The 17,201-nt window shown below is 42.7% G+C and overlaps 1 protein-coding gene across 5 annotated transcripts in view; it reads left to right on the top strand.

Moving 5' to 3' along the window:
- The window catches only part of SMAD2 (SMAD family member 2), a 53,936-nt gene that overhangs the window by 21,523 nt on the left and 15,212 nt on the right, over positions 1-17,201 (top strand). The gene's annotated exons all lie outside the window — the stretch shown is intronic.

Raw genomic sequence — 17,201 nt, 5'->3', positions numbered from 1 at the left:
TGCCCCAATGTGCATGACTTTACAGTTACTGACATTGAAGCGCATCTGCCATTTTGCTGCCCATTCTGCCAGTCTGGAGAGATCCTTCTGGAGCTCCTCACAATCACTTCTGATCTTTACCACTCGGAAAAGTTTGGTGTCATCTGCAAACTTAGCCACTTCACTGCTCAACCCTGTCTCCAGGTCATTTATGAAGAGGTTGAAAAGCACCGGTCCCAGGACAGATCCTTGGGGCACACCGCTTTTCACCTCTCTCCACTGTGAAAATTGCCCATTGACACTCACTCTCTGCTTCCTGGCCTCCAACCAGTTCTCAATCCACGAGAGGACCTGTCCTCTAATTCCCTGACTGTGGAGTTTTTTCAGTAGCCTTTGGTGAGGGACCGTGTCAAACGCCTTCTGAAAGTCCAGATATATAATGTCCACAGGTTCTCCCGCATCCACATGCCTGTTGACCTTTTCAAAGAATTCTATAAGGTTTGTGAGGCAAGACTTACCCTTACAGAAGCCATGCTGACTCTCCCTCAGCAAGGCCTGTTCATCTATGTGTTTTGAGATCCTATCTTTGATGAGGCATTCCACCATCTTACCCGGTATGGATGTTAGGCTGACCGGCCTATAGTTTCCCGGGTCCCCCCTCTTTCCCTTTTTAAAAATAGGCGTGACATTTGCTATCCTCCAATCTTCTGGCACCGTGGCCGTTTTGAGGGACAAGTTGCATACCTTAGTCAAGAGATCTGCAACTTCATTCTTCAATTCCTTAATAACCCTTGGGTGTATGCCATCAGGGCCCGGTGACTTATTGATCTTTAATTTATCAATGAGGTCTGAAACATCTTCTCTTTTAACCTCTATCTGACTTAACTCCTCGGTTAGGAGGGGCCGTTCGGGCAGCGGTATCTGCCCGAGGTCTTCTGCCGTGAAGACAGATGCAAAGAACTCATTTAATTTCTCTGCCATCTCTAAGTCTCCTTTTATCTCCCCTTTCCCTCCCTCACCATCCAGAGGGCCAACCGCTTCTCTGGCGGGTTTCCTGCTTCTAACATATTTGAAGAAGCTTTTATTATTCCCCTTAATGTTGCTGGCCATGCGTTCCTCATAGTCTCGCTTGGCCTCCCCTATCACCTTCTTACATTTCTTTTGCCACAGTTTATGTTCCTTTTTATTCTCTTCATTAGGGCAAGACTTCCATTTACGGAAGGAAGCTTCCTTGCCCTTCACAGCCTCTCTAACTTGGCTGGTTAGCCATGCGGGCACTCTCCTGGATTTAGTGGAACCCTTCTTTCTTTGCGGTATACACCTCTGCTGGGCCTCTATTACTGTTGTTTTAAGCAGCCTCCATGCACTCTGGAGAGACTGGACTCTTTTTACCCTCCCTTTCAACCTCCTTCTAACCAGCCTCCTCATTTGAGGGAAGTCCGCCCGTCGGAAGTCAAGGGTTTTTGTTAGAGATTTGCCTGGTATTCTTCCCCCAACGTGCACGTCAAAACGGATCGCAGCATGATCACTGTTCCCCAATGGCTCAGTAACGTTTACATCTCTAACCAGGTCCTGCGTACCGCACAAAATTAAATCCAGAGTCACCTGTCCTCTGGTGGGCTCCGTGACTAGCTGATCTAAGCCACAGTCATTTAGCACATCAAGAAATCCAGTTTCCTTATCGTGACCAGAACACAAATTGACCCAGTCAATATGAGGATAATTGAAGTCCCCCATGATTACAACCCTGTCCTTCCTTGTCACCTCCCTGATCTGTTTCCTCATTTCAAGGTCCCCATCAGATTTCTGGTCTGGAGGACGATAGCACACCCCCAGTATTACATCGCTGCTCAAGCCTGGTAATTTAACCCACAGAGATTCTACGGTGGAGTCGGACCCACCTTCAATCTCTACTTTGCTGGATTCTATCCCTTCCTTAACATAAAGGGCCACCCCACCTCCAACACGCCCCTGCCTGTCCCTCCTGTAGAGTTTATAGCCCGGGATTGCGGTATCCCACTGATTCTCCGCATTCCACCAGGTTTCCGTTATGCCCACTATGTCAATATTTTCCCTTGTCACCAGACATTCCAGTTCTCCCACCTTTGCTCGTAGACTTCGGGCATTCGCATAAAAGCATTTATACACGGAATGCCCCAGGATGGGCTGCTTATTCGCTCCTTTGTCCCCGCATCCTCTCATTGTGCCAAACTGTCTATCACATCTAGAGTTTGGTTCTTTGGTTGGGCTAAAAGTCTGTTAGCAGTTCTAAGTACCATAATTTTTTTCTAACTAATTTAAACAGTGTAAGGAAGATACATATGTCATGTTTACAAGTACTTGAAATAAAATAAGCTTGAATTTGTTTCTGTGAAGCATGAAACTTTTCACATTTTCCCTAATAAAATATTTCAGTTCAAATACTCTTTGCTTTGGTAGAACTTCTGAGAGTTTACTTTTATATGTGTAAATATAGCATGCACATTTTAATTTTGTTCACCTAATGTAAATCAAACATGCTAGGGCAGATACCAAGCAATTTTTGACACCAGAAAAATCCAGAAAATGCATACATGCATGTATCATCATGCATCATCATCATATGCATACATGCATGTATTATCACGTATGCATTCCAGAAAATGCATACATGATAGTGTATTTAACATAGTTAATAAATTGTGGAATTTCTTGCCATATGATGTCGAGATGAATGCTGTCTAACTTCTTAAGTTAGATATTCATGCTGGGAAGTTCCGTAGGCTCCTAGCAGTGAGATCCAGAAACATGGTTTCGTGTAGAGAGAGAGACTATCCCCTACTTCTGAGCAGTGCTGTTCTGAAGTAAAAATTTAAAACCAGTCTCTTGAAAATAGTTGATTTATCCCATAGAGTGATTTGTTCTTGTAGATGTCATCTTTGTTCAGTCTAAAGACTCCCAGTGCTTATTTAAAATAATATGTGGAAAGCTCTCAAGAGTCGATGCTGTATTGCCAACTGGTTTTGATCTTTGGACCAAATATTTGACATGCCCAGACTTGAAATTGTAGTGTAATTCCTCTGTAAACAAGCAACTCAAACATCATAAAGTTATTGATGAAGTCACAGGCCGTTGAACATTTTTGATGCTTTTCTGTATCGTCATTTCCTCCCTGTTCTGCAGACCTGTTGTCACTAGTGAATTCTGTGATCTGAGACTGATAACAGTAGTTAGTTGTGCTGACATATCTTTTTTCATTTTCTTGAAATAGCTTGAACTGGCTATTTGAAATAGGCTACCCTTGAAATAGGATGAACTGGCCCTACATGTAGTTGTTTGCTGTACATGCTTCTCCGTCATATAGGAGAATTCGGTATGATGAGCTTCCCCCCAAAGCAATTATAGGCAGAGCCTTTAATTCCCCAGGATACTAGGGGAGGGGTTTGCACCACAATTGCGTTAACTGCATGGCAATTAATATGTGGGGCTGGTTCAGGCAATCAAGTATTGTCTGAACCCACCTGTTTATGAGGTCTGGTGGTGCGACAATAGTGTATTCATCTTTTGAGGAAGTTATACTACCTTTGAGGGATCAGGTTTGCAGCTTGCTGTTCCAATTTGTCTCAAGCAGACCTCACCATGGGTTATATCTTAGTTATATCTAGGTTATACTACAGCAATACCTGATTTCCATACACTTAGCTTTTGTCACTTTGCTCTTTCAGCAGTTTTCAGTTCTAACCACATTTCAAATTTTGTCCACATGCTTTCCTCTTTCTATCTCATTCAGCCTTCCACAGTGCCCATCAACATTCTTATGTATGTTTTAGTTTTATTTCTGTTTTGCACATGTTTGAAGTATTATCTAGAATAGTTTACATTTTTTGCTGACCAAAATCTGCAAGCTAAAGTAAGGCTATTTAACATTAATCCACTTTTTTACTTCTATGCTCTGGTCCCTGACCAGAGGAAAGTGCAAGGTATTGTGCATGGGCTACATTTTGAAGAGTTTGGAAACTTGTTTAGAATTGTAACTAAGGGTTTTCATAGAGGCAAGGCTTTATGATCATTCTATGCCTCTATCAACTCGAGCTGGATTGGTTGCCGGGCACAATGAGGTGCTGATAAATGTCCTGGGGCCACAGTATCTGAACTACTACCTTCTTGTACTGAGAGATCTTTAGGAAAGCTATCTTGTGAGTGCTGCTTCCACCCAAAGTCAAAGAAGCGACTTGACCCATGAGAGAAACTTCTTGTTCTTGGTGGCCCTTATGAAGTGGAACTCTCTTCCCTTGGTGGTGCAGTTGGTGCTCTCTGTTGATCTTTCACTGTTGCCAAAAGGCATGCCACATTCATCAAGCCTTTGCAGATATGTAAGAATTCTGTCTTTTTCATAGTTGAGTTGACTTTCTTGTTTCACTCTAGCTGTATAATATGTCCTGAGGCCTTGTAGAATGAGCAGGATATAATGTTTTAAAAGAACTCAACTACCTACATTTCTTTCCAGAAGGTTCAAGCTGTTTGTTGGAAAACTTGCTTCTCACCAGGATTCTTGTACATTGCCCTCATAAAATTATATAGATCTTGTGCTTATTGTCTTTAACCAAAATTTGAATGCAGTCTCAGAAGTCTGAAATGGATCTGAAATGTATAGATCCCTACTAGCAAATAACAGGTTTTAACTATTTTTTGTCTAGAAGATGAAATAAGATAATAAATTATTGATGAACCCAGATTTCTGCCTTTATGTATTTTGAACTGTCAGACCATTAACAGAGAATGTAACTAAAATATCCCTTGGCCAGCAATTTTCAAGTGAAGAATCTGGATTTTCAACCCTATCTGATCTGTGCCCCATTCTAATAGTAGTACTAACCATTCTTCAGTGTAGGAAACAATGCAATCCTATATGTTTCAAAGTTCCAGTATATACTATCAGGCCCGTTTGTATAGAATTGCAGCCTAAGTAAGCTTGACTACTGACTTGCCTTCTCCACAGAGAATACTCCAAAGGCTAAAATTGTTGGTTTGTGTTGTCCAAGTCCTTTCATGCTCTGCTCATTATTATTTGCTCATTTTCTTCTGATCTTTTTGAAAGCAGCATTCCCCACCCCATTCAGTTCAAGTGAATAAACTGGACTGAATACATTCTCTTTAAAATGAACAGGATGCTTAGAATTTGATCATTTGTCAACAGTGAAAGGTTGTTGAAAATGCTGGTTACTCTACCTTTACTTCCTTGTTTAGTGAAAGTTATTAAGTGATCCTTCTGACCATTAATTAACCTATATATAAATCAATTCCTAGTCTATCAGTTCTCCAGCCTAATTAAACAGTTTGTGTGCCTGAATCTTCTCTAAGGTCTTGTGTGCCTGCTAAAGCAGGAAACAATGTGTGCATATTATCTGAAATAATGCTACACTGCCTTATGTTGCTTCTAGAGAGACTAAATCAGACTTTTGGAGAAAGGAAGTAATTTTAAAGCATGCAGGAAGGTGCTGTCTAGCTCTCAATTTCCTCATTCAAGAGGCCATGGCAGAGATTGCACCAAGGTAGATTTACCCAACTTGGGATCCATCCAATCAAATTAAGCCGGCCAGCTAGATACTCTGTATTCTCACCACTTCCTGTTTGTGTAGTAAAACCAGGTTTTAGTCTGACGAGCCATCAGTCATAACTGATGGCTGTGTTTGACTTGTGTTAGAGGATGTGCAGATCTCTTAAGTAGAAGATATTCAGAGCTTTATATGTGACATTGCCATTGAAGATACGTTGACAACAAGATCTAGAGATTCAAAATGTTAGTGCTACATCATAGACTAAACTTGTCGTAACTAGGGCTGTCACCTGACTAAACAAATCTTAGTGGATGAAATGATGATTTTTACTCATGCATGGTTAATCAGTTCTGAAATGAGAAGCACATTTTCTTGTTTAAGTTTATACATGCATATATGGTAGCACATCCCATCTTAGAAGAGAGCTCCTTTTGGGGGGGGGGCAGAATATTGCTTTTAAGATCATGTTTGCCACAGTCACTTTTTAGAAATGCTTATAATAGTCAGCTCTGTTACCTGATCAGTTAGAGCAGGGTTCTCCAAACTATGACCTGGGAACCACATCTAACCTTCCACAAGATTTTATCTGGCCCTCAGCAATATTTTTCTCCCAGCTTTGCAGTTGCATATGCAGTGGTGCACACAATCACAGATGCTGCTTAAAAAAGAATTTGCCTTTTGGTTTCATTGGTACAGATGATTGGTTGAATGACTCAGTCATGCTATTCATGTTTTACTATCATAATAACTTGAAAAATTAATTATTGTACAAAATATTAAGTGCCACAGTGAAATTTCTTGGTGACCTAGCAACCTGCCACAATGCACTTGGTAACCTAGACTGGATTTCTAGTCACTTGAGTATATGGTCTAATATAAGGACTTGACTGATGCTATCTCAAAGAGGGTTTCTTTGATTTCATTCTAAGCAGATATTCCATGTCTTTGTATGATGTGCCATACAGCAAAAAAATTATGTAGTATTCATGTAGTATTCATAATTACAAGATATTATTTCTTAATTTTGATGAAAGTGAAAGCAGTTTATTGGATCAGTAGACAGACAGACAGACAGAGGACCTTTATTAGGCATAGAACTTGGCAGTTGCCTGAGCAACTTACACAAAGGATTACTGTAGATACTCATGTAGTAGGTGAAATTTTTGCCAAGTAATCAAGCTCCAATTATCATGTGCCTTATCTCTACCTTATCTCTGGGTCAATCAGAGGGCAGAGCCTTTCAGCTCTGAACAGTTTCCTTTCTCAAGCAGCAGACAGGCACCAAGTTTCTCAAGCAGCAGACAGGCACCAGGCAGGCAGGGCAGAGAGTTTCTACAGCAACTGGGAAATTCCAGCCAAAGTTAATCTTTTAATCTCCTTCCTTATGCTGCAGCCTGGTTCTGCTTTGCAAATGCTTGCAAAGCAGTTCTGTTTTTTGAAACACCGAGATGGGACCCTCCTTCCCAGGCTACAATTCAGTGCACCATTACTTAAGAATAGCACCCATGGAAAGCAGTGGGTCTACTGAGTAAAAAGGGCTGCAAATATATGCAGCTGCATCTCTCTGCTGTGAATTGAATTGCACACTCCCAGTTATGTGTTATATGCTGTATGTAGAGCTTCTGGCTTAACACACCAGACACCTTAAAGGTGGATTTGATTTACGGTTCAACCTTTTTCACTTGCATATCCCTTGGCAGCCCATTTCCATAAATTGTTCCTATTAGCATAATGTTTGTAATTAGTAAGACAAACCCTTATCTCCTCCATATGAAAGCCCAGACTTCATGTATTCATCACATATTTTCTCTTTTTATCTGTTTGAAGAACAGAAGACTCTGCCTTTGCACTGTTTTGCACCAGAAGTGTGCTGAGACATTCTGGGTGATAGATCACTTTCTATATTATGTTTCAGCTTTTTTACGTGCTGGTTTTCAATCACTGGTTCATACATGAATTGATGACCAAAAACTAGCTATTGCTGGGGCTTTCACAGCCAACTAGCTACCTCCCTTCCAGGCTGTGCATTCTGGAGCCTGACCTGCCTTTTTCTGCCATTATTCCATTCTTTTTCAAGTACCCCTAAAGGTCCTGTTGAGTGTCCCTGGGAGTACATGAATACCAGGTTGGGAACCACTGGTATGTTATTTACAGTGCACTTTACTCTGATAGTGTTTACAAAAAGGTGGTGAAGACCAGAATTTAAAAAAGAACAAAAATTTCTTATCTTTTACTATGTTTTTAATAAATCAGAGACTACAGTTCTTAGGTAACAATTAGTGGTATGTTATTTTTCAGGATCTGGCCTCGGGTAAAATCAGACAAAACTATAGTCAGACACCCCCCTAAGTTTAACCCCCGACTTATCTGTGGGGTCATAGAAAATTCCACGACTGTTCAAAACTTGCCCTTGACTTATCTGTGGGGTTGACTTATAGGCGAGTATCTGCGGCATATTTGCGCAGGTCATCAGAACAAATATAGATTCAAGTAAAATTTCCCTCCATTTTATATTTAGTTAAAATCTCATATAAAAAGACTGCCATTGGTTTTACCATTTTCTCATTTGTAAGTAAAATCTGTAATTTTACTTCATGTATTGGATCAGTAACTAAGATTAAACACTAAGGGCGCAATCCTAACCAACTTTCCCGCTCTGACATAGCTGTGCCAGTGTGGTGTGCACTGCATCCTGCAGTGGGGAGGCAATCAAGGAGGCCTCCTCAAGGTAAGAGCATGTTTGTTACCATACCTTGTGGCTAGGTTAGTGCTGGAAAGTTGGTTAGGATTGTGCCCTATGTGTAGAGCTCCCTGTGACTCTAAGGGTACAATCCTAACCCCTTATGTCAGTACTTTCCACCACTGGCATAGTGGTGCCAATGGGACAGGTGCCGCATCCTGCAGTTGGGTGTTGCTCATGGAGGCCTCCTCAAAGTAAAGGAATGTTTGTTCCTTTACCTCGGAGCTGCATTGCCCTTATGTCCGTTCTGGGAAGCATGGACATAAGGGGTTAGGACTGCATCCTCAGTGAACTAATAATTTATGGTAAGTAATTTATGGTCTAAATCAGGGGTGCTCACACTTTTTTGGCTCGAGAGCTACTTTGAAACCCAGCAAGGCCCGGAGATCTACCAGAGTTTTTTTTTACAATGTTCGCGCCATCATAACATATAACATTTATGTGTACAATGTATGTTGGTGTACCTGGAGCCCCACTGAGTATAACAGGACTTACTCCTGAGTAGACATGCCTAGGATTAGGCTGTGAGGCTGCAATCCTAGCCACACTTACCTAGGAGTAAGCCCCATTGAGTACAATGGGGCTTACTCCCGGCGTTTCCTCCCATAGGCACCTGAAGGGGGGGTCGGCACTCCGCGATCTACTCATTTTGCCTCGTGATCTACCGGTAGATCGCGATCCACCTATTGAGCACCCCTGGTCTAAATAATGACCTGATAAGAGATTTGGCTTGTAACTTTCTCAATCCAGATATGCTGTTGCTTGTAGCAATGTTCCAACTTTAAAGATGCAAGTACACTTCTAGTGGAAAAAATTGTGGCACAGTAAGATTTCACAATTCACGCAGTAATGAAAAGGTAGAACTTTGGAAGTGGTAGTTTCTTGTAGTATTGTATTTTAAATAAAAAGAAGGTACTAGCCCAACACCTAATTCAGGATCTTTAAACAGTTCAAATATTCCTGTTTATGGGGGGACACAATGGGACACATTCTTCTGCAGTTTTGCGTTGAAAGCTAATCTTAATTCAGATTAGCTTTATAGATACATGAATCAAACATTCAGAAAACACAGGTAGCAATGGCCTCAGATTCCTGAATTCACCTGTCTAATCAACTTTTAGCCCTATACAAATGTATTAAAAATGAGGGCAGTGAACCTGGGTAAAAGTGTGTGTATGTGCACATATGCTGTATGTTTTAATAACATCTTTATTTTTTATGGAAAACAACTTGCCTCCAGAAAAATTATATTCTGTAAGCAGAAACCTGGTATTCCTTAACTTGAAAACTCTGGTCTAATAGCACAGAATGGAAAACACAATGGGTAATGTCCACAGTGTCCTTGCCACAAAGGAAGGGAAATAATAGGTGCTACTCTTTGATGCTGTTAATGGTATTAAAATACAATACATGAAGGACTGGATGAGTTAACAGTACATACAGTATTCTTTGTTCCAGGCTTTGTGTTCAGTGCTTCTGCTATTGAAAATGATACATAGCTACTGGTGAAGTAGTGGCTGTCCCGGGATCTAAGTGAGCACCACCTGCAAGTGTTGTGTGTGCCTGAGCTGCCTTTTATTTTAATCGTAACCTTGCAAAATAAGATCACCTTCACCCCTTCCCAGGCTCCTGTGCAAAGACATGTTTGCATTGGAATAGCTCTGCAACATTTGAAAGACTTGATATATCTCCTTCAGGACCCAATCCTGTCCAGTTTTCCACTGCTGGGGCAGACATGGCAATGGGGCGTGTGCTGCATCCTGTAGTGGGGAAGCAGTCACAGAAGCCTCCTCAAGGCAAGGAAACATTTGTTCCCTTACCTCGTGGCTGTATTGTGGCTGTACCAGTGCTGGAAGCTTTGGGTAGGATTGGGCCCTTAGGTTTCTCAGTAGCCACTATGCTCCTAGAGTACAGAATTTATTGTCAAAAATTTGCTTCTGAAAGTTCACAGAAATCTGGGTTACTGTGCCATCTTAGTGAAGCACATCCAATGCGACTCAGCTACAAAGTGTCTGTACAGATTACTGCCCATAAGAACTGCATGCAGTTTCTGCTGCCAATAAAAGTGCAGTTTCTGCCACCTGTTTATTTTATAACTTCTTCAAAGCCTGATTAGCAACAGGATTATTGTGGAATGTCTTTATTATCACTTGGTAGCTTGCCAATATTTTCTGAATTGTACTTGCTGTATCCTGTGCTAGAAAAACCAACCCATTAACTTGTCAGGCAGATACTATTAAATGAGGGCACCTTTCCCTTTAATATTTTCAATGCAGCTATTAATGTTACTTGTATTATTGGTTACAAAGCCTGGTACCCTGGAGTGATCTGGCACTCTTTGTCCCTTTGCTTGGTAAATGGACTCTGAAGCCACCTGTATGACAAGGTGATTTGGTGGCAGGTTTTCAGTTGTAATCATAATCTGTTAATTTCCTTGTATATTAGTCCATCTTGATACCCAAGTTCGTGATTCTACTTGACCAAACCATTGAATAACCATCATTTGAGCTCTGTCATACACTCTGAGAAAATGTATTAAGCAATAAATAATGTGACAACTTACATGATGTACAAATTAATTAGTGATGTTCCAGAATTGATTTCCAGTTATGGGAAAATGCAGTGGACCCTTGGTATCCATGAAGAATCTGTTCCCGGATCCCCCATGGATACAGATTTCTGCAGATGGAATGGTCTGTCTTTTTTGAGCTCTGTGCTCAAGAAGTTGTGTGTTTTTTCTGTGGTAATTTTTTTCCCTTCAGCTCTCCTCATCTTTACCTCCCTCCTTCTTGTAGCTAGGGATGGGCCTTCATGGGGGGAGGCTGTTCCAGTGAGGCTCTTGGGCTGGCTAGTTGAGAGCCCAGGATTTTGTACCTGACTAGTCCCTGTTTGTAGTTTGTACCTGACTAGTCCCTGTTGCTCTACCTCTTGATACTGACTAGATCTATTGGTTTGACTTATGCTGCCATGTGTTTGTCACTACTTCCATAGGTAAATGGGTTGATAATCTGTTCAGTCTTACAGTTTGTTCATACTTAATGGTATTTCAAAGAGGTCAATAAAACATTTTCTCTCTCTTTGGTGTTGGTTTTTCTTTGTATTTAAAAAAACATTTCTGGCATTTAAAGAAAAGTTTGTGTTGCTCTTAAGTCTGCAGATTCCTGTGTTGTGTGCAGTTTATACCTTTTGGGCTTTGAAACATCAAATACATGTACCCCAGTCAGTTTTCTCATCACATTATGCACATGTCCAATTGTATCTTCTGGATTATGACTATGGTTTAAAAAAGCACACCAATTCCTTGAGCCAGGCAGACCTTAATCAAAACCAACCTCTAGATTATTCTGGTTTATGTTGCACCAGTTTGCCACACACCACTTTCAGAAGTACCTCGTAATTCACTCTTGCCACTGTGAGTGCATGTGTTTGATTTCTAGAAGACAGTGCAACTGAATACGTTACAAAAGTTTAATGATGACCTACCAGTGACTTTGACATGAAAAACCCAACTCTAATTGGCTTTTTTTCCATAAATGATTGTCCAGGGTAGAGCAAGAGGGGAGCTCTTGCTTTTTGTTAGCTCAAATTTGTTCTCCTGCTGCAAGTCATGCAGACTCTGAAAATCATTTGGATACTTCAGAAGGAATCAATGGGCTCTTCTTACCCCCACTCACCTCTCTAATCACATTTTATTTTGGGGGTTGGTCTTCACAGAACATGCATGTAAACATACCTCTCAAATTTCCTGTTTTTGAAGACATCTTTGCTATTTTGAAGCAGGAATTTTGATTTGGGTTTCTAATGTAAATAGCTTTATAAATATAAAGTTGATGAATAGTTAGTTCAAATGATTATGTTTTCATGTTTGTTGGTTTGGTAGTGAACTTTATTACTTGAATTTTAAATTCTCAGTTAATAAGAACATTTGTGTAAGAAAAAAACATGTATTGATTCTGGCAGCTGGAACCTCTTAAGTCAGTGCTCCCCAATAGCACCAGAACCCACTTCATTTGTCAGATAGCATCCCAGAATGTTCCAGTCAGCACCTGCCTGCAACCTTTTTGTGACTTACAAAAAGTGGCTCGCAATCCACTGGTGGGATATGGCCCACAGTTCGGGAACTGCCGCTCTAAGTTAGTTTATCATAAAGGCATTGCTGGAAGGTGGATGGCCTTCCTGAAAGCTGTTACTTAATGGGCGATGTTGGCAATGGCCACACTAGGGTTTGTGTCACCCATTTCAGAAGGCCAGTACATCACCCCATGGTAGACCTCCTCTGGTCCAGTGCAGGTGATGTACAATCATCCCACCCCAACTGGTTTTTTTTTTTACTATAACCTTTGATAGAATAGAGATGTCAACACTATTTGTTTCATTGCATTACACATCAGTTGATATGTAACATGATGGTGGTATTTAAAATTTTTTGGCGGGTAGTGGTGTCATTCCCCTGTGCATGTCATCCAGTGAGGCCAACACCCCTTAGCAACACCACTGGGTGTTTGTCAGCCTCAGCAGATACTAATTTTCAAAATGTTTCTGGAGACTGAAACATGGCCCAGGTGGGAAGCAGTGCTTTACAAATTCAAGCTTCTTCCATAGGGAGACATGGTTTTTTGGGCTCAAACTACAAGAGACTATTTTAAGATGTGTTGTTGTGGTCTGGGTATATAAGAACTTTCCAAAAAGTAAATGGGCAGTCAATCCTATCAGCGCTGGTGCAGTGGGGCTGCATGGCCCGAGCAGTAGCCAGTGCATGGTTTGTGCAGGCTGGAGATCGCCTCAGGTCCTCCGAGTTGCTCGCAGCAAAGTCCAGCAGGCTGCCAGGAGATGTGCTAACGACTACTGGCTCCAGCTCTGTTCCGAGATACAGATAGCAGCTGACACGGGCAACATCAAGGGGATGTATGATGGTATCAAGCAGGCCCTAGGTCCAACACAGAAGAAAACTGCCCCTCTGAAGTCTGCAACAGGTGAGGTCATCCAGGATCGGGCGCAGCAGATGGAACGCTGGGTGCAGCACTACTCTGAGCTATATTCCAGAGATAATGTAGTCACCGAAGAAGCGCTGAACAACACTGAGTGCCTGCCTGTGCTGGAGGAGCTTGACAGTGAACCAACCCTAGAAGAACTTCACGTGGTCCTGGACTCCCTTGCCTTTGGCAAGGCACCAGGAAAAGACAGCATCCCTGCTGAAGTCCTAAAGTGCTGCAAAGAGATCATCGTCACTGAGCTGCATGAAATCCTCTGTCTCTGCTGGAGAGAAGGTGGAGTACCTCAAGACATGAGGGATGCAAACATCATCACACTGTACAAGAACAAAGGTGACGGGTGACTGCAACAACTACCGTGGCATCTCTCTCCTTAGCGTTGTAGGAAAGTTGTTTGCCTGAGTTGCACTAAAGAGGCTCCAGGTACTTGCAGAGAGTGTCTATCCAGAATCGCAGTGCGGATTCCGAGCCAACAGGTCCACCACTGTTATGGTATTCTCCCTTAGACAACTGCAGGAAAAATGCAGGGAACAACGACAGCCACTCCTTATAGCCTTCATAGATCTCATGAAGGCTTTCGACCTGGTCAGCAGGGATGGCCTCTTCAAGATTCTTCCCAAGATCGGATGTCCACCCAGGCTCCTCAGCATCATCAGATCCTTCCACAAGGACATGAAGGGCACTGTTGTCTTCGATGGCTCCACATCAGACCCCTTTGACATCCGAAGTGGCGTGAAGCAGGGCTGTGTTCTTGCACCAACCTTGTTTGGGATTTTCTTCGCTGTCCTGCTGAAGCAGGCCTTTGGAACTGCAACAGAAGGCATCTATCTCCGGACCAGATCAGACGGAAAGCTCTTCAACCTCTCCAGACTGAGAGCAAAATCCAAAGTCCAGCTGAAATGTCTGCGTGACTTCCTCTTTGCTGACGATGCAGCTGTCACTGCCCACTCTGCCAAAGATCTCCAGCAGCTCATGGATCGTTTTAGCAAGGCCTGCCAAGATTTTGGACTGACGATCAGCTTAAAGAAAACACAGGTCATGGTTCAGGATGTGGACTCACCTCCCTGCATTACAATCTCTGCACATGAACTGGAGGATGTCCATGACTTTGTGTACCTTGGCTCAACGATCTCCGACACTCTTTCTCTCGATACCGAGCTAAACAAACGCGTCGGTAAAGCAGCTACCACGTTTTCCAGACTCACAAAGAGAGTCTGGTCCAACAAGAAGCTGACAGAACATACCAAGATCCAGGCCTACAGAGCTTGCGTCCTGAGTACACTTCTGTACTGCAGCGAGTCATGGACTCTCCACTCACAACAGGAGAGGAAACTGAACGCTTTCCACATGCACTGCCTCCGACGCATTCTCGGCATCATCTGGCAGGACAAAGTTCCAAACAACACAGTCCTGGGACGTGCTGGAATCCCTAGCATGTATGCACTGCTGAAACAGACGCCTGCGTTGGCTCGGTCATGTCATGAGAATGGATGATGGCCGGATCCCAAAGGATCTCCTGTATGGTGAACTCGTGCAAGGAAAGCGCCCTACAGGTAGACCACAGCTGCGATACAAGGATATCTGCAAGAGGGATCTGAAGGCCTTAGGAGTGGACCTCAACAGGTGGGAAACCCTGGCCTCTGAGCGGCCCGCTTGGAGGCAGGCTGTGCAGCATGGCCTTTCCCAGTTTGAAGAGACACTTGGCCAACAGTCTGAGGCAAAGAGGCAAAGAAGGAAGGCCCATAGCCAGGGAGACAGACTGCACTTGCTCCCGGTGTGGAAGGGATTGTCACTCCCAGATTGGCCTTTTCAGCCACACTAGACGCTGTTCCAGAACCACCTTTCAGAACGCGATACCAGTCTTTCGAGACTGAAGGTTGCCAATATGTGTGGTATGTAAGAGAACATTTGTTCCCTTATCCTGTGTTGAGCCCCAGCTTACTCAATGGGGATACTCAGATAGGCACCAGTGAAAGCACTGACGCAAGTCCAAGAAGCCCCATGTGGAAAGGGAAGGCTGGGGGGGGGGGAGGAAATAGGATTCAGTGTAGGCCGCCTCTGCTGATCCTGCCCCCCTCCTTGCCTCCGTGCCGCCCACCTCTGCACTGTTTGGCGCTGTACTCACCAGTGCCAGCAGCCACAGCTCCTTCCCACTGGCACGCTTTACTCCAAAGTCATCACGAAGCATTTTACAGCAGATTTTTGACTGCTGCACCACCACTAGGAGGAAATAGGATTGGGTCCTAAATGAAACGTAGGAGAGTGCCACAACCTCATTTTATTTCCAGGGGTTTCGTTGGATTGCTTCAGTGAGGTAGGAGCTTGATGGCTTGGATCAAGAGTCGGAGCAATGGGAAACCCATGTTTGCTCCCCCAGCCTTTATTCTACAAGCTCTTGTTAGATTCTGTTCTTATTAGTAGGGTTGGCCAGTGCGGATGGTAGCACTTATTCTCAGGCTTCTGCTCTTTTTTCCAGTGCATGAATGCTCTCTTCCTCTGCCTGGGTTTTGCATTGGAATCTAGCACCCCATTAGAGTTGATGAATACCAAATTGGAGCAGGTAGACTTGCATGTGTTCATTCTGTGAGCCATGCCATATCCCTTAACCATGGCTATTTATTATGTCTGCATTGACCCAGAGTTTAAGAGGATAATGGCAAAAAATGAAAGGTCAGAAACACAGAAGTGTCCTTAACAATGGTTTTAAATCAAGATGATCAAATATGGTTTGGGTTTACCTTTCTCAGAAGGAACATCTGTAGGATGCATGCAGAAAAACATTATGCATCTCTTCATGTGTGCAACGTTTTTTGTAATAAAAATCTTTGAGCAGGAACAGACAATCTATTCTCCTGATGACTTTTTCTTGCAAGATGTGAATTTGTAAAATCTGTCTGATGTTAGTGATACTGTTGCTAGCAGAGTCTGATGGGATATTTGATGGTAGCGGGTTGTATGCCTTTTGACCATTCTAATTCCAGCAGAGCTTGGAGCACTGATAGTTTTCTGCAGCTGACTCATATTGGTTGTCATTCCCCCCCCCTCCAAAATGGGTGGTGTAGGCTCACTTCCTGGTGTATTCTTGAGAAAAAATAGCTGTTGGGAATGCTCTCGGCATTCAAAATGCCGCTCTAGTTGTGTTGTCTACACAAGCGTGCAAAAGTTTAAGGAAGGGGAAAAAACAGATGAAATTCCTGAAGCAGCTTTTTTAATGGAAGCCTTAACATGATTGCAAGGTATTTCTTGTGCTGCAAACATGAGGATTTTGGATTTAGAGCTATCTTGTTCAAGCTTCTTGTGTTAGCTGTTCTGCAAATGCTAGAGCCTTTTGGAACATGGAAGAACAGTTTGGATCTAACCTAAATAAATTGGCTGGCCCTCTTGGTTGTTGGCTATCTAGGAATGATAGCAAACATTACTGCTGCTGTCATATCGCTTATTGCTAGTTGGTCCCAAAGGATGAGGCACATAGAACAGGTGCAGTTGCAGCTTCACTGGATCATCTTCTGTTTGGTAAGTTTTGACAGGTTTGCTTTCTAATAGATGTCTTTGGGCAAAGAATTACCAAGACATGTTAACCTGGAGTTCAGTACAGATACCCAGTAGCTGCTTAATTGTCCTTCTCTTAGATGCACAATGATTCTTCCTGGTAGCTGGAAAACCAAAGAACAATTGCTGCTGTTCTGTATGCCAAAGAATACAAAGCTATAGTGTTTCTGTGTAACTGGTTGGTTGCTCTACAGGTGGTTTTCATCTCATTTCTGCCACTGGGATAAGTTTGATTGCAGTATTGTCCCTAAAATGACATGGCCTTGTTTGTTGGGATTCCTGTGAAATGGCAACCATCTTTACAGTTTACAGGGAAACGTTTGGGTTTATATGTGGCATCATTGTAACTTCAGCTGAACTGCTTGAATTCTCATGTGGGATTATGACAAGGCCATAAGGCCTTGC

The sequence above is a fragment of the Tiliqua scincoides genome, chromosome 2, assembly GCF_035046505.1.
Source record: "Tiliqua scincoides isolate rTilSci1 chromosome 2, rTilSci1.hap2, whole genome shotgun sequence".
Taxonomy (NCBI): domain Eukaryota; kingdom Metazoa; phylum Chordata; class Lepidosauria; order Squamata; family Scincidae; genus Tiliqua; species Tiliqua scincoides.
This window is presented reverse-complemented; position numbering and strand designations above follow the sequence as displayed.